At 39.0% G+C, this 24,537-nt stretch overlaps 1 protein-coding gene and 2 non-coding genes across 5 annotated transcripts in view; all 3 read right to left on the reverse strand.

Moving 5' to 3' along the window:
- The window catches only part of LOC131243047 (uncharacterized ATP-dependent helicase C29A10.10c-like), a 147,053-nt gene that overhangs the window by 105,746 nt on the left and 16,770 nt on the right, over positions 1-24,537 (reverse strand). The window lies entirely within an intron of this gene.
- On the reverse strand, positions 7,481-7,587 carry LOC131244918 (small nucleolar RNA R71). The gene has a single exon (XR_009170686.1). It is a non-coding gene; the product is annotated as a small nucleolar RNA R71 (small nucleolar RNA).
- Positions 21,608-21,714, reverse strand: LOC131244976 (small nucleolar RNA R71). The gene has a single exon (XR_009170741.1). It is a non-coding gene; the product is annotated as a small nucleolar RNA R71 (small nucleolar RNA).

Here is a 24,537-nt window from a genome sequence, read left to right on the forward strand (position 1 = left end):
AAATCCTATTTTAGAATCTTGATCATGATAATATTTTAGAATACACCTATTTAGTATAATTAAATCACATAAAGTAAATTAGGGATTAAAGTCACAAGATCCACCGTTCATCAGGTTACAACATCTCGTTGGACTATCCATCCTTTGGAAACACAAATTGGATCATCTACCCCCATATTTGACTACCGGATCACACTTAAATACTTCTTAGGCTTCTTAGGACTGTTAATAACTAAATATGAGTCAATTCAACCGATGAATTATTTGAATCATTAGGATGTTGAGAGTTGATAAGTGGATGTTCACTTAGTGTGGCTCACTTAACCGTTAAAATTAGTTGAAGAATGAGGTACATAACTCGAAGTGGTCAACTCACCTGGAGGAATACTTCTGACTACGGGTAGGCCCTACAATTTTAATTTAAAATAATAATAATAATAAATAATATTATTAAAAGTATTGAAACATGATATTTAATGTTATAAAAGCATAATAGGCCATATAATTCATAATCTAGCCATTGATTTCTAGCTTAATGACCCCTTGGACCCTTTTAACCGTTGACGTTCCATGTCGGGACGATCCGGCCATCAGACTAACAAAAATCTACAATTATAACTAAATAAATAAATAAATATTTAAGTATGGCCCACCTGAACTTTAGATCTACCTGGCCTTTAGTTAGAGGCACTGGTTGGGACCTCCAAAAAGAATGGATGGGGTAGATTTTGTCTAGCATCAATGTGGACCCCACATTTCATGCATGTGTACCATAGTGGGTGTGCACCTATGGTGCACCAGACCGTGGGCTCGGTCAAATAGAGTTTAACCTGAGCCCAAACGAGAAATCCTCCTTCTATGTTTCACATTTTCACCAGTGGATGGACAGACGTCCGTAATTTCTATCATGGCCTACAAATCGGGGCCCACTTTCATGATCCAAACTGTCCATTTGATAGATCACTCCCGCCTGACCAAAACCACGTTGTCCGTGTGAGTTCATACACCCGTGAATGTGCACAACGATGGGCCCAAACAGAGTCACGTGTAGCGAATTTCCTAAAATGGAAACTGTTTTACCAACAGGCTGGCAATCTGCATGCGCACGTCTGTCCATCCCATCCATCTATTTAGACAAATCCCAGCCCTCCGTTTCATGCGAATTAGGGCTCCCTCAATACCAGGGAAAGAAACTAGTGGCCGGTTTCTTTACTTTACCACCTGTACTTGGAGCGGTTGCAAACTAGGGCAATCCTAGCCGTTTGATTCTGATCCTACAGATCAAGAGAGCTAGGGTTTTCTATAAGAAACAGAGGATCAAGCAGCAGCAGCAGGACCCTCTTCCATTTCTCATGCCGGCTTGAAAAATGTTCGTTTTCTCCTTCGCTCAAACCCACCACCCAAAACATCTCCAAGCTTCGATGAGGCATGTCTAAAAGCTCTCTAGGTTCCCTACGGATTGACTGCAAGAGTCGGATTGGTGTAAGAGATGGTGATGGTGAAGACGTCATTAATGGTTATCTCCTCCTTCGTTTGAGCCACATCGAGTCGCACCGATTCAGGTCGATTGCTGGTCAAATTCAGAGTTCTCACTAGCCGGAGTTGGAAGAAGAAAGAAAAAGAAGAAAAGAAAGAAGGAGGAAGCAGAAAAGAGAGAGGCGCAAGGACGCCCGTCTATTCCTCGGGTTGCTGCCGCGTCGAGTGGGGTGACTCAGCCTGAGTTGCTACCCCACACTATCTGCTCAAACGTCCCCTAAGTCCAGATGTTGCTGGACCTGTCTAAGTAGAAGGAGAGGGAGATAAATAGGGAGAAAAGAAAACGAACGAGAGAGAGGGAGAGAGGACGTTGTTCCTTTTCCTGCTGGCTGTCGGTTGCTACTACCACACTAGGCCTCGATCCGAATCTGGGCCAAGTCCAGGCCCTTGATGGCTGTGAAATGAGGCTCGAAGAGGGAGAGAGAGAGAGAGTGAGAGAGAAAAGGGTGAGAGAGGGTGGTGCCACACTCTTGAGCTGAGGGGTGCTGCATCCACCTGCTGGAACGAGTCCAGCTCGTCGCTGATTCTAGCGCGATGCAGGCACTGGTCTACTCCAGTTCGGGCTGAAGATTCCAGCTGGGGTTCCAGCAAGAAAGAGAGAAAAATAGAGAAAGGAAGAAGAGAGAAAAGGAGAGAAGCTAGAGAGAGGAAACTGAGTTAACTCGGTTGGGATCGAGTCAACTCAGCTGAAACTCAGTGAGTTGGGTTAGGTTTTGCTGAGTCCAACAAACTTGCTGGATGGCTCATTTTAAAAAGAAAAAGAAGAAGAAGATTTGTGAGGGAAAGTTTCTCGATGTTGACCAAGCCCTTCCTCACCCAATCGAGTTAACTCGGTTAATTGTTGACCTAGTCAAGTTGATTCTGGGCTAGGTCGAATTTAAATCCTATTTGGTCATAAGGAGGAAGAAAGGAAAGAAGAGGAGTGGGAGTCGATACGCGCTGCCAAGTCAACTCGGCTGAAACTCGTCGAGTTGAGCTGTTCAAGTTGGGAGCAAATCGAGCTTGTGGGTCGAATAGAGTCGACGTAGGTGAGTCAACATCTCTTTTCCCAAGCTAGACTTGTTTTGAGGTGTTAATATCATTGTTACCACTCTTATTATGGGGATTGCTAATATTATATATGATTAGACATTAGTAGATTATTTATATTAAAATTAGTTATTATAAATAAAATTGTAATTATCAACTACTAGTATTTTATTAACTCTCTTAAATATTATCTTTAATAGTAGATCTTAGTATTATTATCATCATAATGATTGTTATTACTGTGTTAGCTAATATTGATTATAAACTAAGGTTAATAATTATTTTCTAATTATTAAATTAGCATTGTAATTTATTGTACACCAACTACAATTCAAATCGTAAAGTTAAGTCTACGACCAAACTCTAGGATAAAACCCTAATTCTACATCAAAACCCTAAGAATAATTAATTGAAACCCTAAGTTATGATCGTAACTCTAATAATGCGCAAAACTTGGATCTAATCATACAATTTCATAATTCGTGGTAGGATTCGACCCTAAGGGCACACGCACCTCCCAACAATGACGTAAGCAGCTCAAAACATAAAATGATGATTTCTTCCCTTTAAGCTTTCCATTTCCAAATTAGTTTAAGTAATAGTCTTATTTAAGAATCACAATTATTATCTCATAGCATGCGACCTCTTATGAATTTTTAAGACATGATTTGTATCTGATTTATAGTTGATAGTTGTGAACCATGATTGCATGCGATAGTTTCTTACATGATAACTCTCATTTTAATCGATAGTTCACATCAAGGCCTATCATGATTATTATACTTAACTTATGTCTGTTATGCCATAGCTATATGCTTTTACATGAGTTGTCATAAGTTAGTTATGGATCTATGTTCACTACACTTACTAGTGGGTAATCCCTCGTGTGTATGTGAACCCATACTTAGGATGTAACAAGATGGAGTGTGGTAAGAAATGGACCCTCGATTTAGAGGTTATATGGGATATGAAACATTAATGTTGGATTTACCATCCATAGGTCATACGGCTTGAGTAGCTTAGAAATGACCTCTTTAACCACTCTGATTTAACCTTACCTGACTCCTTTGTCGTCTCGATTTAATGATCCGAGCACCCTTTTACCACTGCGATTTAACATCTGTCCCATGTTTTAATGATTGCCTTGCATGCCTTTGATGGCCTATACCCATGCGATGGTAATCCCTACTTATTGAATTTGATTGGCCCCTAGTTGACGGGTATCCATTAAACATCCTAAGATGTGACAACCTCATGAGCCGAAGATGGTGGTCATGAGACACTATGCCTGAGATGTCGGCCTGCGCTGGGTGACGAGCCCCCCGTAGTGACCATTGAGTTACTCAAATCGGCTGATTGTGATTAGAATAATAATAGTTTGGCTAATCATGCATTCATAGCATATTGGCTATGACAGGTGTCTAATTCTGGATATTATGGCACGTGCCCTTAGGTTTAGTGGGGTATCGTTTCGCTAGCTCCCAGACCATCGACTATCGACCTACGTGACGACTTAGTCACTATGCTGTACGAGATATGCTACACTAGTGACCGGTTACTACGTGATGACTTGGTCACTATGTTGTACAAGATATGCTACGCTAGTGACCGGTCTTATGCATGGGTGACGTGCCCAAGTCTGACTGGATGAGCATCCCCAGGTCGATATGCATTCACACATCCATGCATTAAAAAGACTGCATCATGTATTATTTTGATTGCCTTGTTGTTTTTAATTATGCTTAGCTAAGGCGACGGTGTGTAATCTTGAGGGGAATTCACACTAAGTTGACCACTCATCCATCAAATATATAACCGTACAGGTAACACAGGTGGCTTAAAAGATACTCGTGTCCAGAGTGATAAAGAGCAGGGTACAATTATCAGGGATGTATGGCTGTATCTGCCAAGAGAAGCTGCTCGATCTTACGGCTCAAGTTTATACGCATTTTATAATTCTCTTATGTAAATTACGTAATTTTTGTATTTTTTATTATAAGAGACATTGGTTTGTATAAGTCATTATGGGCAGCCACTCGTATATTCTGAATGTAATGCAAATCTTCTTTTATGTTTGATTTTTCCATCTTTCACTAAATTGCTAACTCTAAATGAAAAAGAAAAAAAAATATATATATATATAAACCTGAATTTGACTATCTTTAAAGGTTAACACTCGGGTTTTTGGAGAACGAATCATATACTCGGGTTATGAAAACTTGGGGCATTACAAATTCTCTCATGTAAATCGTGGTATACCTGTAGGCCAGCTGTAAGGCCCGTATCTTAGACCGTATAACTCCTTAGAATCCCATGATCCTCCCCATCGAATTTCGGCAACCCGCGACTTGCAATTGGCGTTTGCGCGCGACCCTAAGTCACATCCCGTATTTTGAGTCGACCCGAGACTTGTACCCTAATGACTGCATCGTTATCGCGATTCCAACACCGTGTCTTGCGCACCGATTGTTAAGACTCAAATATTGCATAATTTTTCCCATTTATATCTTGGTTTTATGAACATAAATCATCTTAATATTCTATTTTACTCATGTATGTGTTACAAGGTGAATTTAAGAGCTTTGATTAAAAAAGGGTGCTAAAAGTATGGATTTAATGCTTAAGAATCACCAAGGCAAGGGATGGATCTTAGGAGACCAAGATTGAAGAATTCACATGCCAAAGATCCAAGAAAACCAAGTGAGAAATGAAAAGAATTGAAGATTTGAAGTGAAGAATCCTGAAATCGTCCTTAAAAAGTGTATTCTGAAGCTGTGAAGTTTATTTTGGAAAACTGCGCAGCAGGAAGTCTGTTTTAAATGAATATGCAGCGAGAAGTCTATTTTGAGAAAATACATATATTTGAGGCGATTTCTATGGTTTTTCAACTTTGTATGAAAATTGGAGTTCCTTACTTATAAATAGGGCTTCCTAGGGCATTCCTAAACATCATTCAAAGAATTCAACAGCAATATTTAGGGTTTTTAAAGGGTTTTCAATTTTATTTAAGTTTTATAAATTATTATTTTTTCTTTTAGATCTTTTCTATTTGTATTTATTCTTTCTTGTTTCTTTCTTTCTCTATTCTAGTTATGTTTTTCTAAGTTCCTTCTAGCCCAAGCTAAAAGGGAAGCACATGGGTTTAATAATTCTTTAAGATTATGATGATTGATTGTTTTAATGATGAGAAGAATGGTGTATGCATGTTATCTATTATTTAGGTTTTATTTTTTATCCTCAGGTGAGATCCATATGTTTCCATCATATGAGATCCACATTGATGGATAGGCTTACCCTAGATCAATCAGATTTCCTAGATAGGAGATGTTCTCAACCTGTTATATTTCTTTGATATTTATTATCCTTGAATACTTAAAATCACTAGCACTTGAGAATATATGTCAATGGTGTAAATCCATTATTTTTTAATCTTCTATATCATTTATTAAAATATTTAAACTGTTTTATTTTCCGATTAGGCTGACCATAGTGATCAGATCCTAGTTGTGTTATCCAAGTCATCATGATTTTGGAACATTAACCTATGTGTGGAACTTTGAAGCTCGGGTGTTATTTTATTTAGTTGAATTACATCCATTCAAAAATCTCAAAATCAAATCATCAGATTAATTTTTATTACTTAGTTTGTTTTGCATTTGATTTTTTTCTTCTCACAATTCATCTCCCTGTGGGATTGACCCTATATTCACGGGATACTACTTACGAACCTCTGCACTTGGAGGCAAGCAATCAAGTTTTTGGCGCTATTGCCGGGGAGAGACTGAGATAGATCAAATCTGTGCAAGATAGCTAAGGTAAGTTTTCTTCTAAGGTAAGTTCTCTTTTAAACCCTCCATATTTTCTGTAGATTTTTTATTTTTATTTTCTTTTTTTCTTTTTTTCTTTTTCTTTGAAAATAAATTCAGTTGGGTCTTTCAAGCACTAACTTTAACATAAGGTTGCCCTGCTTGGGATTTTATCACCCAAGTACTATGGTTGTCCTACAGTTGCTATTTGATCACAAAGATCATCCGCTGAATCTATTTTCCAGATTAGCATAGTTTAATTTCTGCATTAGTTTTACTTTTATTTATTTATTTATTTTTTATAGAGTGAACCCTCATGGTCGGCCCTACCACTTGGGTTGTTGATTTATCTTGCTTTGTGGATTGAACCTTCATGGTCGGCCCTTCCACCTGGGTTGTTGATTTATTTTGCTTTGTGGATTGAACCCTCATGGTCGGCCCTGCTGTCTGGGTTGTTGATTTAAGTTTTTATTTTTATTTTAAGTATCATACTTGCTATTTGAATTAGTGGTATTTGTTGTGTGGTGTGGATGGTTTGTCCCATTGGAGTAGGGATCAAAACAATCGACTCTCCTCTGAAAGGGGACTAGTTCCAGGCATTGATCATTCACTTAGAAGAGGCACTCAATATCACTTGGATTCCATGGCAGACCCAGTTGATAATCCAAATCCAAATCTGTCAGATCCAACTATAAATTAAAATAGAAAAAACCAACATAATCCTCCTCTTGAGGATGAAAATGAAGTTCATAGGAATGTGTTAAACCAACCACGGACTTTACGTGAACATTTCAACCCTGAGAGATCAACTTTACCATCTTGCATAGTGTTCCCTGCTCACACAGGGAACATTGATTTTAAACCGGGTGTGATTTAATTAATTCCTAAATTTCATGGCTTAGATTCTGAAAGCCCCTACTTGCACCTCAAGGACTTTGAGGAAGTAATTGCAATGTTACAAGTAAACAATGACAATAGGGATGTACTCATTTTCTCTAAAGGATCGGGCCAAAGCATAGCTCAACTCTCTAAGACCTAATACCATCCCTTCATGGCAAGCCTGAAGTAGAGAATTTTTAAAAAAGTTATTTCCTGAGTGCAAAACAAATGCACTAAAACAAGAAATCATGTCATTCTCCCAAAAGGGAAATGAACTATTTTTTTAAGCTTGGGAACACTTCAAAGACATTCTAATTACTTGTCCACATCATGGTTAGGAACCATGACACGTGATTGATGCTTTCCGAAAGGGGCTCACCATGGATACCCGTCAGTTCATAGAGATGCTGTGTGGTGGAACCTTTCTTGACAAAGATCATAATGAGGCTTGGGATTTTCTAGATATGTTACGCAGACATGGTATGTCTCTGCTAAATCAGACCAAACTAGACCCATTCCTAGAGAGAAAGTGGGAATGTATGTCCTAAGAGAGGAAGACGACCTTAATGTAAAATTCGCTGCATTAGCTAGAAAGGTCGAAGCCTTGGAAATTAGGAAGGTTGATATGGTTAAAGCAAATACTTTCTTAGGTAATTTTTGTAGCATTTGTGGTGGTACAAACCATGACACAAAGGATTGTCCAATAATCTCAGTTGTATAAAATATCATACATAAGCGTGATCAAGCAAATGCTATAAATAATTACCAAAGGTCAGTTATGCAACCAATGGGAAACACGTACAATCCAAATTAGCGTAACCATCCTAATCTTAGTTGGAGGAATGGACCATAAATTAATATGCCTAATACACCTCAAATGCCTTCACAAAATAACTTCTTTGGAGCACCTAATAATGCACCATATGTGCCCCCACCAAAGCGTTCATCTGTGGAGGATGCATTGACCACATTCATGAACTCTCAAGCTCAAATGAATCAGTTTCTAATCCAATCAAATTAGGAATTAAAGACAGTTGTGGCTAGGATTGAGACTCAACTAAATGTTAGGGAAAAAGGCACCATTCCTTCTCAACCTGTGCCAAACCCTAGAAACACACATTTCATTGGAGACTCAAATCCAAGTGAGCTACATCATGAACAAGCTAAGGCCATCATTACCTTGAGAAGTGGAAAAGAGGCTGATAACAAGATAATGCAACCGGTAGAAATACCGGAGGATGAGCCACTGTCTCAAGAAAATGATGAACTGGCTATAGTTCAAGAGCCGCAACAGTAAAAGGATAAAGAGACTAAGTCATATGAGCCTCCAGTTCCGTTCCCATCTAGACTTCGGAATCCAACTGCCCCCATGAAATATCAAGAGGTGTTAGATGTGCTCCAAAAGGTTACTGTCAATATTCCTCTGCTTGATGCCATTAGACAAATTCTATCATATGCTAAATATCTCAAGGACTTGTGCACTATAAAGAGAAAATTAAATGTGCACAAAAAGGTCTTCCTTACTGAGAAAGTGAGCGCTATCATTCAACAAAGGGTTGTACCCAAATACAAAGACCCGGGAAGTCCTACTATTCCTTGTATTATTGGGAATTTTTAAATTAAGCGTGCTTTATTAGATTTGGGTGCAAGTGTCAACTTAGTACCTTATTCAGTTTACAAACAAATGGGGTTAGGCGAGCTTAAACCAACCACGATCACACTCCAACTCGCTGACCGTTCTATTAAGGTACCAAGGGGAATTTTAGAGGACGTGCTAGTCCAAGTGGAGAAATTCTACTTCTCCGTAGATTTTATTGTACTAGACACTGAACCATGTGTAAATGCTAGTGCTCAAGTTCCCATCATTTAGGCCGCCCATTCCTAGCAACTTCAAATGCAATTATATATTGCAGGAATAGAATGATGAACTTATCTTTTGGTAACATGACTCTAGAGCTAAATATTTTCAATCTATGTAAGCAGCCCATTGAAAATAATGAGATCCATGAGCTGAATTTCATGGACTGCTTGATAGAAGAAGAGGAATTGGAACCTAGTCTGACTGAGGAATTGATTGAAGTAATTGGGGACTTGAAAAATTATGATTTAGAAAAATTGCTTGCTGAAATTTCTGATGATAATGAGAGCACTACCACCCAGGACATTAGTATGTACCAATGGAGACCGCGCACTCAAATCCTATCTATCGAGGACTTACGACCTCTGCCATCACCAACCAATGTTCCAAAGCTTGATTTAAAACCACTACCAAATGAGCTTAAGTATGTATACTTAGGTGAAAATAAAACTTATCATATGATGATCTCTTCATTTTTAGACAAGGATTAAGAGATTAAATTGTTGAAAGTTCTAAGGGACTACAAAGGAGCCTTGGGCTGGACCATTTCTGACATCAAGGGTATAAGCCCTTCCATATGCACCCATCGGATCCACCTCGATGAGGACGTCAAACCAATTAGACAACCTCAAAGGCGTCTCAATCCAAACATGATGGAAGTTGTAAAAAATGAGGTGATTAAATTATTGGATGTGGGAATCATCTACCCAATATTCGATAGTGTTTGGGTGAGTCCAACTCAAGTAGTCCCAAAGAAATCTAGAATAACTATTATGCAAAATTCTAATAATGAACTCATACTAACACGTGTCACCACTGGTTGACGTGTTTGCATTGACTATAGGAAATTGAACCAGGTCACAAAGAAGGACCATTTCCCTCTACCATTCATTGATCAAGTTTTAGAGAGGGTAGCAAGTCACTCCTTTTATAGTTTTCTGGATGAAAATTCTGGATATAACCAAATAGATATAGCCCTGGAAGACCAAGAAAAAACTACGTTCACTTGTCCATTTGGCATGTTTGCTTTCAAACGGATGCCATTTGGATTGTATAACGCCCCAGCAACTTTCCAACGGTATATGTTAAGTATTTTTTCAAATGTGGTTGGGAAGTGTCTTGAGGTTTTCATGGACGACTTCTCTATATTTGGGAGTAGTTTGAGGAATGCCTCAACAATTTTTCTCTTGTCTTGTCTAGGTGTGAAGAGAAACACCTTGTCTTAAATTGAGAGAAATGTCATTTCATAGTTCAAAAGGGAATTGTTTTGGGCCATGTTATCTCCAAAAATGGAATCGAGGTAGATCACTCAAAACTCGACATTATAGCTAATCTACCTATCCCCCAAACTGTTAGAGATATTAGATCACTTATAGGGCATGCTGGTTTTTATAGAAGATTCATCAAGGACTTTAGTGCCATTACTAGACCCTTGACTAATCTTCTTCAAAAGGATGTTCCATTTAAGTGGACAGATGAGTGTGTAAGTGCCTTTAATAAAATTAAATCATCCCTTACCACTGCACCTATCATGCGTCCACTAGATTGGACACTTCCTTTTGAACTAATGTGCGATACAAGTGATTATGCCATAGGGGCTGTTTTGGGCCAAAGGAAAGATAAACGGCCCTACGTTATTCACTATGCAAGTAAAACTCTAAACTCAGCCCAAGTGAACTACTCAACAACTAAAAAAGAGTTACTTACAGTAGTTTTTACTTTGGATAAGTTTAGGTCCTACTTGCTAGGATCCAAAGTGGTCATTTTCACGAACCACTCGGCTTTGAAATATTTGTTATCTAAGAAGGATGCAAAGCCGAGACTTTTGAGATGGATCCTTCTACTCCAAGAATTTGACTTAGAGATAAAAGATAAGAAAGGAGTAGAAAACGAGTGGCCGATCACCTTTCCAGAATGGTGTTAGATGATTCCACTGAGGAGATGCATATCCAAGACACTTTCCCTGATGAACAATTATTTGCGATCTCCAAATTGCCTTGGTATGCGGATATAGTGAACTATCTTGTAACAAAAAAATGTCATATCATTGGAAGTCACAAGATAGGAAGCGTTTTGCAACCGAGGTTAGGAACTTCTTCTGAGATAACCCGTATTTATATAAATATGGGATTGATCAAAGTTTTAGATGTTGTGTCCCAGAGGATGAAGTTCAGAGTGTTATTTCTTTTTACCACATGAAAGCATGTGGTGGCCATTTTTCTGCTAAGAAAATTACTGCAAAAATCCTGTAATATGGTTTTTACTGGCCCACTATGTTTAAAGACACACATGCTTTTTGTGTTGCTTGCGATAGATGTCAAAGGTTGGGAAGAGTGTCCCTGCGCAACATGATGCCTTTATCCCCAATTTTACCATTGGAAATCTTTGATTGTTAGGGTATTGATTTTATGGGCCCATTTCCATCTTCTTTTGGATTTCTTTATATATTTGTTGGTATGGACTATGTTTCAATTGAAGCAATTCCAAGTAGGACTAATGACAATAAAGTGGTCATATGATTCCTCAAGGAAAATATTTTTGCTAGATTTGGAACTCCAAAGGCCATCATTAGTGATGGCGGGTCTCACTTTTACAATAGGACATTTGAGGCTTTGATGAAAAAATATAACATCAAACATAAAGTGAACACCCCATACCACCTACAAACGAGTGGGCAAGCTGAGATTTCTAATCGAGAAATCAAACACATTTTAGAGAAAACTATGAGGCCAGATAAGAAGGATTGGTCCCTCAGATTATCCGACACTTTATGGGCTTATAGGACTACTTATAAGACCACGATTGGAAAGTCTCCATACAGATTGGTGTATGGGAAGGCTTGCCACTTGCCTGTGGAATTGGAACAAAGAGCCTACTGGGCAATAAAGAAATTAAACTTTGATATGGATCAAGTGGACAAAGGAAATTACAGTTGAATGAATTAGAGGAGCTGAGGAGAGACTCATATGAAAATTCTAAAATCTACAAAGAGAAGACCAAAGCTTTTCATGACAAAAATATCATGAGGAAGAATTTTGAACCTCAGAAAAAGGTCCTATTGTACAATTCTCGTCTCCAGTTCTTTCCGAGAAAGTTAAAATCAAGATGGATAGGCCCCTTCATTGTGAAGAATGTTTATACTCATGGGGCTGTTGAAATTGAGAATCCACATAACGGTAATGTATACAAGGTTAATGGTCAGAGATTGAAGCCTTATGTGGAAAACTTTCAGTTGGGAGAGGAGTCATTCCCTCTTCATGAGCTAGAATATTCAGATTGATGCTCCTGGTCTGACGGAGCATTTGTGTAAGATTTGTATCATATTCAATTTTTTTTAGTGTCACATAGCAGGTGAGTTTTTCATGGTAGGTACTATCCACCCTTTTTATTATTTTTTATGTTCTCTGCATTACATTATCATTACATTGGGGACAATGTAGATTTTAGGTTGGGGGGTATGGATAGTCATCCATGTGGAGGGTTTTTTTTTTTGGGTTTCAGTTTATTTTTTTATTATTATTATATTTTTTTTATTTTTAAGTTTCAGTTTTTTTTAAAGGTTTATGGGGAATTGTTTTTTCAACATTTTCAAAATAATATATTTATATACAAGAATGTAAACATGATATTATGCGAATTCCAAAGGCAAAGTTAATATTTATTCTAGGTTGATAGCAGTCAGAATTTTGATAACTGAAAATTATAAACTTAACTTCAATTATCTAATCGCTAGTTTAAAGTGAGTTGTAATTTGATGTACTGAATTCACAATACACCCTAGCTAACTAAGTGAGGAATATGATATGTGAACTAGAATAACAAATTTTAACTCAAACAAGGTTGAATGAACTAGTACCATTGATATATGCTTAAAAGAGAGAATATTGAAGAAAAAAATGATGGAAAAATAAAATTTTATTATAGAGCATGAATGCAATGACCATAATAATCGTGTCAGTAATCCGGAGTAAGGATACCTATGTATCCATTACTGTTACCATTACAAGTACGATACCTTATGTTATGAAGCAAATCTGGTGGGAATCTTCATCTAAGGGTGGCCTAATAATAATGAGGATATGATGATAAAAGAATAAATGATATGAAGAAAATGAGATAACTAAAGATTTCATATTCTTGGAATGATTGAAAGGAGTTAGGATAGGGAACATGCATATTTCTCAAAGTTAGACTGGTGTCACGGAGCACCTAAGGATATTGGATCATAACTATTCTAAATTTTGATTAGGTCTCTGAATTCAAGGTTGTAATGGATTAAAAAATTGAGATTCTAACTATCTTCAGACTTAGGTTAAGTATTGTTTTGTTTTGGAATTCATATGATGAATGGAGGTATAATTGTATAAATTTTTTAGTGTTGAAATATTTTTCTTGTTTTCAATGTTTATGGGTAACATTTCTGGAAACCCTCACGAGACTATAACTCGTTCACTAGGGGAAACCTAGAGGTTTAAAGGTTTGTTGCATATGCTAAATGCAATCGAGATTACCTGTGAAAGTGTAATTAGAATTTTTTTTCATTTTAATTTTATTTTTAAAATTAATTTTTATTTTTATTTTTATTTTTCTTCGCTTATTTTGCTCGGAACTAGCAAAATGTTGGTTGGGGGGGTGTGTTGAGACTCAAATATTACATAATTTTTCCCATTTATATCTTGGTTTTATGAACATAAATCATCTTAATATTCTATTTTACTCATGTATGTGTTGCAAGGTGAATTTAAGGGCTTGGATTGAAAAATGGTGCTAAAAGCATGGATTTGATGCTTAAGAATCACCAAGGCAAGGGATGGATCTTAGGAGACCAAGATTGAAGAATTCACATGCCAAAGATCCAAGAAAACCAAGTGAGAAATGAAAAGAATCAAAGATTTGAAGTGAAGAATCCTGAAATCATCCTGAAAAAGTGTGCTTTGAAGTTGTGAAGTTTATTTTGAAAAACTGCGCAGCAGGAAGTCTGTTTTAAATGAACTATGCAGCGAGAAGTCTATTTTGAGAAAATACATATATTTGAGGCGATTTCTAGGGTTTTTCAACTTTGTACGAAAATTGGAGTTCCGTACTTATAAATAAAGCTTCCTAGGGCATTTATAAACATCATTCAAAGCATTCAAGAGCAATATTTAAGGTTTTTAAAGGGTTTTCAATTTTATTTAAGTTTTATAAATTATTTTTTTTTCTTTTAGATTTTTTCTATTTGCATTTATTATTTCTTATTTCTTTCTCTCTCTATTCTAGTTATGTTTTTCTAAGTTCTTTCTAGCTCAAGCTAGAAGGGAAGCACATGGGTTTAATAATTCTTTAAGATTATGATGATTGATTGTTTTAATGATGAGAAGAATGGTGTATGCATGTTATCTATTATTTAGGTTTTGTTTTTTTATCCTCTTGTGAGATCCATATGTTTCCATCATATGAGATCCACATTGATGGATAGGCTTACCCTAGATCAATCAGATTTCCTAGATAGGAGATGTTCTCAACCTGTTATATTTCTTTGATATTCATTATCCTTGAATACTTAAAATCACTGGCGCTTGAGAATATATGTCAATGGTGCAAATCCATTATTTTCTAATCTTTTATATCATTTATTAAAATATTTAAACTGTTTTATTTTCCGATTAGGCGGACCATAGTGATCAGATCCTAGTTGTGTTATCCAAGTCATCATGATTTTAGAACATTAACCTATGTGTGGAACTTTGAAGCTTGGGTGTTATTTGATTCAGTTGAATTACATCCATTCAAAAATCCCAAAATCAAATCATCAGATTAATTTTTATTACTTAGTTTGTTTTGCATTTAATTTTTTTCTTCTCAAAATTCATCTCCCTGTGGGATCGACCCTGTATTCACGGGATACTACTTACGAACCTCTGCACTTTGAGGCAAGCAATCACCGATGCGATACCCAGGCCAGGAATTGTGGGCCCGTGTTTATTTCAAGGAAATCGTCGGGTATTGCGAATCCCGAGAAAATCTCTACCACCTTTCACATCAATCAATCAAGTACACATCCCATCACTAGCCCATGCTTTCTTTTTCCCCAAGACAAACAACCTACCCCCTAAGTCAACTCTCATGTCACTCACACCCATCACCCATCACCCATCACCTCTCTCTTACAACACCCTCTCCTCTCTCATTCCCTCTACCATTTTCCAAGCAACCAAAGAGAGGGTGGACGTCCAAGCTTTCCAAGAGAGAAAGACCTAAGTGTGTGGCCCACTTCCTACCCCTAAACTCCCATCTCTACCCTTCAATTCTCATCTTCCACCATCAAAGTTGAAGCCAAGGAGCTTAACATTCCAAGGAGCCTAGAAGAAGTGGAATCGATGGGTGATATTAGGATTTACACCCTTGATTTCTATTTGAGGGTCCACTTGTGGTGGGACCCATTTTGATGTATGTGTTGTAAACCAAGAGGAGCTCATAGTGGCAGAGCTCCTCCCTTCACCACGCCCTCTCTCTCTCTCTCTCTCTCTCTCTCTCTCTCTCTCTCTCTTTTGCAATGGAGTGTGGCCCACCTGATCCAGGCCATCCATGTGTTAGGCCCCACCTCGCTGACTGTCCGTTTGGACAGGCCTGGATGAAGGAAAAACACAAATATCAACTGATCCAGAGCTGTGGTGGGCCACCACATGAACCCACCTTGAGGTGTTGTATCTGATGTCGTCCATCCAGGCCTGGCTTGGTAAATGAGGTAGATTCAAATCTCTGGTGGAGCACACCACTGTCCAGCATGTGGGACGGTGGATACCACCCATGGTGTATGTGTTTTATCAACACCGTCCATCTATGGGACCTGCCCACTGATGTATGTGTTGCTCCCACACCGTCCAGTAAAGGACGATGTTGGGGCACCTTGATGTAAGCATTTTATCAACGCTGTCCATCTATGGGTCCCATCGATGTAAGTGTTTTACCTACCCATCCGTCCATGGGGCTTGCCTTGGTGGCACGTGACTCCACACGTGTGGACCCACCTTAATGTACTTGATGATTGACAGTGGGGCTCACCTTGATGACATGTGGCATGTCCGTACCGTCCAGTCCCTAGACGGTGGGAGCCACATGATGTAAGTTTTATCTGCGTTGTCCATCTAACGGGCCCACTGTGATGTAAGTGTTTTATCCTCACCGCCCATCTGGACGGTGAGATCCACCTGTCGTACGTGTTTGATCCACGTCATCCAAAGTCTAAAAGGTGGGACTCCACCATGGTGTATGTGCTATATGCACAGCGTCCAACTGTGGGGCCCACACGTGATGTATGTGCATCGCCCACACCATCCACATGTGGGTGTGGGGCCCACAAATAATGCATGTATTTCATATCTCCACCATCCAACGGTCTAGACGGTGGGAACCACTACAATGTATGTGATTTATAACCATGCCGTCTATTCGTTTTTATTAGACGCAGGCCTGCCTGTAGCATACAGGGCCCACTTGATGTATTTGAGGCCCATGGATGAGGCCCAATGTGATGTATATGTGGCCCATGGATAAGGCCCATTGTGATGTATTTAAGGCCCATGGGATGTGGCCCATTGCGATGCATTCGAGGCCCATAAGATGTGGCCCATTGTGATGTATATGAGGCCCAAGTAATGAGGCCCATTATGATGAATATACCGCCCATGTTTGAGGCCCAATGTGATGTATATGCGGCCCAGGTATGAGGCCCATTGTGATGTATTTGCGGCCCATATAATGAAGACCATTATGATGTATATGTGGCCCTTGTGTGAGGCCCGATGTGTTGTGTACGAGGCCCTTATATGAGGCCCAATTGTGATGACTGATTCCACCATGATATATGTGTTATATTCACACTATCCATCCATTTCTCTAAGGTCGTGGGCCCCATTGCGTTGAGAGGCCCACCTTGATTTATGGATTATATACCCACCATGGGGCTACCTTATGAGGCCCATCATGATGTATGTGTTACATACACGATATCCATCCATTTTCCCCAATTTGTATAAGGGTCGTGGGCTCGTAGAGAGTTAGATTCAAATCCCAAGTAGACCGCACACTAGGAGACAATAGTGGTTAAACATCCACCGTTAAAATCCTCCTTAGGGCCCATTATTAAGCCCATTACCTTGGGAGCAATGATGGTTAAATGTCCAAATTTTAATCTCCCTAAGGCCCGTTGTTAGGCCCATTATCATCTTCTCTTATTGGGCTAACCCAAACCATTGGACCTCCGTTGATGTTAGTACTACCCGTCTCTCTTATTGGGCTAACCCAAATCGTTGGGCCCCCATTGATGATTGTATTACCCACCTTCCCCTATTAGGCTATCCCAAACCCTTGGGGCCCCATTGATGTTAGTATTACCCGTCTCTCTTATTGGGTTAACCCAAATCGTTGGGCCCCCATTCATGCTAGTACCTTCCCACCATGCCCTGTAGGGTTGTCCAAACCTTGAAGCCCACATTATGTTCATATCAGGCCTTTCATAGAAATGTGACGCACCTAGATTCATGTTTTGCCTAAGTTTAATGACCATACCCAAGGCCCACTTAGGAGTTGAGTGGGCTACCCAATCCGTTAGAAGGACACATAGTCCTAGATGTATGAATTCCACCAAGCCCACTTTGTATATGTATCGGGCCCCAAAAGGAAGCCTAGTTTATTCATGATAAGATATTGAGAAAGCCCAATTGTTCACCCGGTTAGCTCACCCTGTGATCTCATTGTTGAGGGTCAAATATTGCATATCAGACCCCATTTATTGCTTGGATTTACGAATATGGTACTGTTTAACGGCCCAATTTAACTGTGTTTATGATGCAAGGTGTGTTTAGGAGCTCAGACGGAAACAAGGTGCTAAAAGCATGAAATTAAAGCTCAGAATTCACCAAGGCAAGGTACGGACTCCATGGGACCAAGATCGAGGACTCACACGCCGGAGATCATAGAAATTCTGGGCACTTACTTAAACAAGCCTGAAAGATGTCTAGAATGCAAGATCACAAGGTTCTCACCCTCCGTTCGGCTCAAAAATTCATCCATGGCCTGGGGACCATAAATTAACCGTATAAATCAAAAATCAGCCATTGGATCCTGGTGAAAGTCGCCCAACAGTTAGATCAGCCCATAGAACAGCGATTTAGGGCCCACCTGATATCTGGATATACTTCAATTTTGGTTTCAACCCTTTAAAGTAGAGGGTAAGACGTATGGATGAAGTGGATCTCCCAGAAACATCACCGTGGACCCCACATGAGTCAGGGTGTGCACGGTGCACAAGTGCTCCAGATGTGCACGACAGCTGCACCTCCTTCCAAAACGGGCTGGTCCCGTGACCAAGTCAAAAACGGCAACTGCCGTTTTAGTTCTTACGCAAACAGTGGCGCGGAGGCTAATTGCGGAAGCCGGAGGGCCACCATCATGGCACACATGAGAGATCCACACCGTTCATCACGCAGAGGGGCGAAAACCAGTCAAACCCATGTTGAATTTAGGTAATATCACACTGGCACATTCCTGCTACAGAGGTCACAAGAAGACTGTTTTGCAGCATTCAAAATAGTGTAGCGCGATTGAATTCAGTGGACCGCATCAAAAGCAATCCAAAAGCAGTCATTTCTAACCGAAATTTCGAGAGGAATCCGGTGGACGGAATGGATTTCTTAAAACAACATCGAAGTGGGTCCTACCGACTTCAACAGCGAACCCTTCTTGCGCAGGCCCTGTTTTCCACGTCCGGACGAGTCCGGGATTTACGGGGAGTAGTGGGTCATGATCGTTAATATTTTGAGTGATCCAGACCGTCCAATGTGTCCACAGGGAAGCCAATACCCTAGCCAAGATTTCAGAATTGACAGATAGGTTGATATCGCACCGCAAATATGCTCCAAATGCAAGACGTTTTGCGCTTTCGCTGCGCATGCGAACTCTGCTGCGTAAACAGCTTTCATCCAATTTCCACCGACGCTAGCTCTTTCCTCTGGTGCGTGAGAGCTCTCCAACGACGGTAACAGCCTATAAAAGAAAGAGGAAAGGAAGAAGAAAGGGATCTTTTGGACGATTGCAAGGGAGAAAGAGAGAGAGAGAGAGAGAGAGAGAGAGAGAGAGAGAGAATAGTTGTTGTTTATGTGTTCTTTTGTTTTAGGAGAGTTCCAGCCGCATTATGTTGAGCTAAACCTTACAGCTAGGGCTAAGAGGTGAAGCTTGTGGTGTGATGGGAACAATTCTATGGTTTGGATTCATGTTATGGCTTTGATTCATGTTAGACTAAATTGTTGTTGATTTAGTTGATTAATAGGAATGCTTCCAGTTTTTAATGGTTTGTTGTGACTGAAATTACAATAGATCTGCGATAGCTTTGAGCATGTTCTTAGCGTTATAGGATTTATGAATTTGGGAACCTTGTTGTTCACTAATGTCTCCTGGGCATGGTTGGATGACGAAACTCTTCCTGACATTCATACATCACTCAGATTGGCTGTGAATTGGTTTAATTTTGTTGTTTGCTTTGTCTCATGGGCATGGTTTTGTGATGGAATCCACTCTAATTTACACCCATCTGATCTCTTGAAAACTAGATTAAATAAAGTTAAGAATTGATTTTCAGGCTATATCTTCCAACTGGATGAACATGGGACTCGATGTCCAGTTGAGTTCATGAATCGACCGTAGATTTTCCTGATCTCTACAAGTGGATCCTCTGAATCCCTAGTTTCTTATCTCTGATTTCTCTTAAGTTTTACATTAATCTCTCACCATTATTCATCAATTTATATTTGATTTAGATTTCATCTTAGGTTAGTTCTATTTCTACCTAGTTTCAGGTAACGTACAAGTATCAGTCCCTTGAGATTCGACCTCGGTCTCACCGAGTTTATTTCTATATCACAACCCTGCACTTGGGGAGTGAACAAGTTTTTAGCACCATTGCCGGGGACTGACGGTTACATTTTTCTGAAATTAATTAGTTTTAGGATTAATTTAAAATTAGAATTTTTCTAACTTTAGGTTTAGATTTTCCTGATTTCTAGAAACTAACCTGTTTTCCTATTTTGTAGGATCCTGACATAAACTTCTAAATCAGTAATCCCTTTCTAATTCCTCTACTCTTTCTAATTTTAGAATTAGGGTTTGAGTTTTAGAAATTTTCTAATTCTAGTATTTTTCTATTTTTAGGAAATAGTTTATTTTTAGAAACTTTCCTCTTTTGTTTTTAGAAACTATGTTAGTTATTTCCTTTTTTAGAAATTCTTTCTAATTTTAGAAACTAACTCATCTTTCCTTTATTTTATTTTTAGAAACTTTCCTTTTTGAAGAATTAGCTTATTTTTTTTAGAAACATTTTAATTTTAGGTTTAGATTCTCTATTTTAGAAACTTTCTAATTCTAACTCTTCTTTTTAGAAACTAACTTAGCTTCTAGGTTTAGGAAATTTTCCTTTTTAGAAACTAACTTTCTATTTCAATTGTAAGAACTTTCTACTTTAGACTTTATATTTTAGAAACTAATCTCTTTTGTTTTTTTTTACAGGATCTTAACATAGGAACTTCTCATTTAGTACCATCTCTCTAACTTCTCCTCTTACTTTCTGTACTTTTCTAATTTTAGATTTAGATTCTTCTTTTTAGTAACTTTCTAATTCTAACTCTTTTAGAATCTAACTTTGTTTCCTAATTGATTTTTAGAAATTTTCACTTTCTTTTAGAAATTCCTTCTTTTAGAAACTAGTTTACTGCTATCTTTCTTTTTAAGGATTTTCTAATTTTAGCCCTTCTCTTTTTAGAATTTAACTTATTTTATTTTATTTTGCAGGTTTTTAACTTAGGGACTCCAATTTGGTACCTTCTTTCCAACCATCTCCTTCTTTCTAGATTTTCTTTTCCTTTCTTAGGATTAGGTTTCGAATTTGATTGAGGGCTGCGAGTGTTTCATGCCCAAGTAGGCCGGTGACAACACTCGACGTCTCTTGACTAAAGGAGGATTGGTTGAGGGGTTAACTATCCATCGCAGGACTAGACACCACTTGAAATCCCCTGAGTTAATTGAAGTGATGGCTGAAAACCAACCTCTTCTACCCCAACCTAGGGTGGAGGACATTCAGGATGAGAATGAGGTGCATCAAGCACCCCCGCTTCGTACTTTACGAGATTATTTACAACCAGCGGGGGTGAGTATGCTCTCATGCATGATTTTTCCTGAAAATACAGGACATATGGACATCAAGCCAGGGGTTATCCAACTCTTTCCTAAGTTCCATGGGCTTGAATCTGAAGAACCATATCTACATTTGAAAGAGTTCGATGAGATCATAGCCACTTTATATTTTCAAAATGTGTCTGAGGACACAGTCAGGCTGAAACTCTTTCCTTTTTCCTTAAAGGAGAAGGCTAAGACATGGTTACATTCACTGCGTCCTAGATCCATTGACACATGGAATGATATGCAAAGGAAATTTATAAAGAAATTTTTTTCACATCATAAAACGATTACCCTTAGAAAAGCAATCATGAACTTCACCCAAAAGGAGGATGAAACATTTTATCAATGTTGGGAAAGGTTCAAGGATTTGGTTAGTTCATGCCCACAACATAGCTTTGAAACGTGGCGCATTACAAATTTTTTCTATGATGGACTGACATCTTCCATGCGCCAAATGGTCGAGACAATGTGTAATGGAGAATTCATTAATAAAAATGTTGACGAGGTATGGGATTACCTCGATAGTCTTGCTGAAAAAATACAATCATGGGACTAATACCCAAAGTCGAACACCACGTCTAGGCTGACTCAATCTAAGGAGAAAGGTGGATTGTATCTCTTGAAAGAAGAGGATGATCTCAAGTATAAAGTGACTACGCTCATAAGAAAAGTTGAGGCCATGAAAGGAAAGAAGGATAAGGTTAATGAAAGTGTTTGTGGCATCTGTGATTGCAACATTCATACAACTGAAAATTGTCCTACGATACCCACCTTTCAAGAAGTGTTAAATGAACAATCTAATGCCGTAAATAATTATCAAAGACCTTTCAATGGACCAACCTCTAATACGTACAATCCTGGTTGAAAAAATCATCCAAACTTTAATTGGAGAAATGGACAAACTGCTACCCCTCAAGGTTTCTTCAATCAAAATTCAAATCAGGGGAAACCTCAAGAAGAACCGGTTCAAAATTCCATGCAAGAGCTGACTCAGGCAATGCGAGACTTTATGCAAAAGATGGATTCACGTATGACGGTTATAGAAAAGGGGATGCTTCCTACACAACCGCTGCCCAATCCTAAACCGCAATACGAGATAAGTGATCCCAGCTCTTCAAATCAAATGGGGCACGCTAAATCCATCACACTCTTAGGAGTGGGAAGATCATTGATAAAACCCTTCCGGTTAGGCCTGAAAAGCCTCAAGAACCAGAAGAGGACAACAATAATGGATCTAGTGAGGCCCCACAAAAATTAGAATCGGAACTTCTAGAAAAGCCAGTTGCTCCATTTTCCCAACGGTTGGTCGCACCAAAACCTCTCTCTAACTCTCAGGATATCCTAGAGGTGTTGAAACAATTGAAAGTTAACATTCCTCTACTTGATGTCGTAAAACAGATACCTTCATATACCAAATTCCTTAAAGACTTATGCACGACCAAACGACGGTAGAGTATTCATAAGAAGATCTTCTTGACTGAGAAAGTGAGTGTCATCCTAAAGCAAGACGTGCCACAGAAATTTAAAGATCTTGGTAGCCCAACTATATCTTGTGTAATCGGGGACCATCGAATTGATCACGCACTTCTTGACTTAGGAGCAAGCGTCAATCTGATTCCCTACTCGGTATACAAACAGTTAGGTTTGGGTGAATTAAAACCCACCCTAACCACACTACAACTTTCTAATCGCTTTGTTCGTGTACCCAGAGGGATAATTAAGGATGTGTTGGTCCAAGTTGATAGATTTTACTACCCTGTAGATTTTATCATCCTGGACACTGAACCCATCAATAACATGAGCACTCAGATCCCCGTCAATCTTGGTCGCCCATTCCTTGCCACTTCAAACGTAATTATCAATTGCAAGAATGGTGTCATAACTGTTTCTTTTGGAAATATGATATTGGAGTCAAACATCTTTTTCAATAACAGCAGAAACTTAGAGGATGATGACGATTTCCACGACATTAACATGATTGACTCTTTAGTGGAAGATACGACACCTCTGACCTTATCCTCTGACCCTCTAGAGATGTGCCTGGCCCACTCCCATGATTTTGATAATGACATGATTAGGGAGACGTGTGCCTTACTTGATATTGCACCGGTACTTGAAGTTAACCGGTGGAGGCCACAATTTGAAGAGTTGCCCCAAACCAATGTAGTGCCTCTACCGTCTAACCTCAAGCCACCGAAGCTTGACCTAAAACCTTTGCCCTCTAATTTGAAATATATTTATTTAGGTCAAGATGAGACATACCCGGTGGTGATCTCTGCCCACCTAGAGAAAGAACAGGAGAGTATGCTCATATCTACTCTCATTGAGCATAAGGGAGCCCTTAGATGGACAATAGCGGACCTCAAGGGAATCAATCCCTCGATTTGTACTCACCACATTTATCTTGAGGATAATGCTAAGACCGCTCGGCAATCACAACGTAGACTAAATCCAAACATGAGGGAAGTGGTTAAAGCCGAGGTTCTTAAACTATTAGATGTGGGTATCATATACCCCATATCCGATAGTCAATGGGTGAGTCGAACTCAGGTGGTTCCTAAGAAGTCTGGGATCACCATCGTAGCCAATGCCAATAATGAACTCGTGCCAACTAGAGTTACTACTAGTTGGAGAATGTGCATTGACTACAGGAAGCTGAAGACCGTCACGAGGAAGGACCACTTTCCTTTGCCCTTCATTGATCAAATCTTGGAAAGGCTAGCTGATCATTCCTATTACTATTTCCTTGACGGGTATTCGGGCTACAATCATATTGAAATCGCCCCTGAGGACTAGGAAAAGACTATATTTACATGTCCCTACGGTACCTTTGCCTACAGAAGGATGTCATTCGGATTATTTAATGCCCTCGCCACCTTTCAGCGATGTATGATAAGTATCTTTTCTGACATGGTGGGAAAATATCTAGAGGTCTTCATGGACGATTTCTCTATTTTCGGTTCATCTTTCAGCGAGTTCTTGGAGAGTCGTAAATGTGTGCTGAGAAGATGTGAAGAAAAGAACTTGGTACTTAATTGGGAGAAGTGTCATTTCATGGTTCATAAGGGAATTGTCCTTGGACATATTATCTCGTCCAAAGGAATCGAGGTGGATAAGGCAAAAATCGATCTTATCTCTAACCTACCTCTACCCAAGAACATTAGAGACGTGCGATCCTTCTTAGGACACACAGGATTTTACAGGTGATTCATAAAGGAC

This window comes from Magnolia sinica, chromosome 4 (assembly GCF_029962835.1).
Source record: "Magnolia sinica isolate HGM2019 chromosome 4, MsV1, whole genome shotgun sequence".
Lineage (NCBI taxonomy): Eukaryota > Viridiplantae > Streptophyta > Magnoliopsida > Magnoliales > Magnoliaceae > Magnolia > Magnolia sinica.